Genomic DNA, 2,725 nt, shown 5'->3' on the forward strand with positions numbered 1-2,725 from the left:
TAGGCAAACTGACCAAATGGGTCAGCTCCCAGGAAGCACAGCTGGATGCCACGTGGCTTCTTTGCCGTCCGCGGCAGACGGCAAAGAGCCCGTTGCCGTCAGTGGCAGACGGCAAAGAGCCTGCATTGCCTCTGTTTTTTCATATACCCAACCATTTTCACAGCAAATAGATGATACATATATATTTTTCACATGGCAAGTTCACAGCAAACATATGAGATATCCAACACATATAATTTCATCATACATGCATAGTTCCATCAACCATACATAGCAAGTTCGACATATACATGCATCCAACCATACATATTACAATAGTGTCATCCTACCATAGATGCATAGTTCATAGATACAAAGGAAACATAGTTCATCCAAACAAGCACTCCATCTATGCAAGCTTCCATGAAGTGAATGAATTCTGCAAAATGGGAAATAAGAAAGTTAGAAGAAGAAGATTAGAAGAAGAAGAAGAAGAAGAAGAAAATGAAGAAGAAGAAGAATATATGACATTTATGAGCTAATTTAGGTGAAATTGATCATTTGTGAGCTAACTTAGGTGAAATGGATCGTTTATGAGCTAACCTAGGTGCAATGGATCGCTTATGAGCAAACTTAGGTAAAATGCATCATTTTAGAGGTAACCTAGGTAAGATGGATCATTTTGGAGCTAACCTAGGTAAAATGGGTCATTTTAGAGCTAACTTGGGTAGAATGGATCATTTATGAGCTAAGTAAGGTTAAATGGGTCATTTTAGAGCTAACGTAGGTAAAATGGATCGTTTATGAGCTAAGTAAGGTAAAATGGATCATTTTAGAACTAACTTAGGTAAAATGGATCGTTTATGAGCTAACTAAGCTAATTATGCCATTTTTGACATAAGTAAGCTAAGTACATGTCATTATTGAGCAAACCTAGTTAACTAAGCATATTAGAGCTAACTTTGGTCATTTTGGAGGAAACAAAGCTAAGTACAGATCGTTTTAGAGCTAACTTAGGTAAAATGGATGGTTTTGGAGGTCAGTAAGCTTATTAAGTCATTTTGGAGGTGAAGAAGCTAAGTCTAGGTCATTATGGTAAGCATTGGAGGAAATAAAGCTAAGTCTAGGTCTTTATGCATGTGTTAAGCAAAACACTAGATAAACTTACCAAGATGTAGGAGGTGTAGGAGCGGGGTGGCTCATGTCGGTAGCTGGAGAAGGATCGTGCGATGCTTGTCTGGAGTTACGCTGCACCAAAGATCATTTCCAATGTCTTGTTAGCATGATGACACTCAAATGTTAAGACTAGCAAGTAATGTCCATTCAATAAAACTCACCGTGGTCCCAGGAGCAATCACTAGCATCGGCGGAGCGGTCTGACCTGTCTTCTCGCACACAGACTGCACATTTGGTTTTGATGACTCAGTCATACTAGTTAGTAATGAGACAAACACTACATGAATGTTTTGGCTAATCTGCAGAAGAAACTTACCACAAGGAGCTCGTACATGGCCCTTGCCTGCATGTCATTCTGTGCCCTCTCCTCCTCCATCATCTTTGTTGTCCTCTCCTCCAACTCCCGCTGCCTCTCCGCCGCCTCCGCCAGAAGTTTCTCCGTTCTATCTCTCTCACTCTGTATAGCAGCCTGCAACACCACTCACATGACCATTTGTAATCATTGATGGAAGCGCACAGAATGTAATGGAGAAAGATAACTGAGTACGTATCACTAACCTTGATGGCGAGTTGCACTGGCCGTTCACGAGGCCTTATCTCAGGAGCGGAGCTCGACTGGCGCGCCTTGATCTCCGGGAGAGTGCTAGGACAACGGATAAGTCCATCTCCAATGGCTATGGAGCCATGGGACCTCCCGCCACCAGATATCATCACCAGCTCTGGATCAATGGTACCCTGGCTCGGGTTAAAGTCCTCCCCTTTCCTCGCCTTCCCCTCATCTCTATATCTCACGAGCTTGTTGTGGGAGGAGATGTTGGTGAAGTTGTTTGCATCATCGAGGTCAGACTGAGAGAAAGCCTTGACTTTCTTGAAAGAGGCAGTGTGGGCCATGGCATACAGGTCGTACACCTCTGGCACCTTATCCGCCTTATTGTAGCGTGCCTGAAAGAGAGAAACAATGAAAATTAGTAATTAAAGGGCTCAAGCTAGCATGATGAATGAATTGCATGAATCATGAAGCAAACCACATACCCAGTTGTGCCCGAACTGATATAAGTTGGAGCTGCCTTGATGGTGTGGCACACCTTCCATTTGGGCATGTTTGTCCTTGGCCTCGTTGTGGAGGGCTATCCATTGTGGAGAGCACCACTCATCGACCAACACCTCCCAACAATCCATCCGATCCGCACACCATCTCGGAGGCGCCTAAGTTGGCAAATAGAAACTTGAGCGCTACGGCTAAGAATTACTAAATGAAGGAACTTAAGTAGAGAAGGCCTTAAGAATTACCTTCATGTACTGCTCCTTACTCAGGAACTTATCGCGGCACGCCGGCTTGGTCTTCTTGATACCACGCAAGGCGTAGTAGTCTCGAACAGCCTGCACCCGAGCCTCGTGCCGTAAGTTCTGGAGTAGGCGCTTGCAGACGTTCTCGATAACATGTGCCGCGTCCTCCTCGTATCCCTCCTCACACCTGTAGAATGTCTGCAATCAAATGAGACAATATTGATTAGTACAATTAATAACTAGCTAGTTGAAGATTTTTAAATGTGTAAAGGAGAAATTACCC

General features: G+C 43.8%; 1 long non-coding RNA gene across 1 annotated transcript; it reads right to left on the minus strand.

Annotated features, from left to right (window-relative positions):
- Positions 1–1,150: 1,150 nt before the first annotated feature.
- On the minus strand, positions 1,151–1,586 carry LOC147967977 (uncharacterized). The gene is made up of 3 exons (XR_015603213.1): positions 1,472–1,586; positions 1,317–1,379; positions 1,151–1,227 (listed from the first exon to the last, which is right to left on the minus strand). It is a non-coding gene; the product is annotated as an uncharacterized LOC147967977 (long non-coding RNA).
- Between the last annotated feature and the right edge of the window lie 1,139 nt (positions 1,587–2,725).

The sequence above is a fragment of the Triticum urartu genome, chromosome 5A, assembly GCF_056163025.1.
Source record: "Triticum urartu cultivar PI428250 chromosome 5A, HENAU_Tu73, whole genome shotgun sequence".
Lineage (NCBI taxonomy): Eukaryota > Viridiplantae > Streptophyta > Magnoliopsida > Poales > Poaceae > Triticum > Triticum urartu.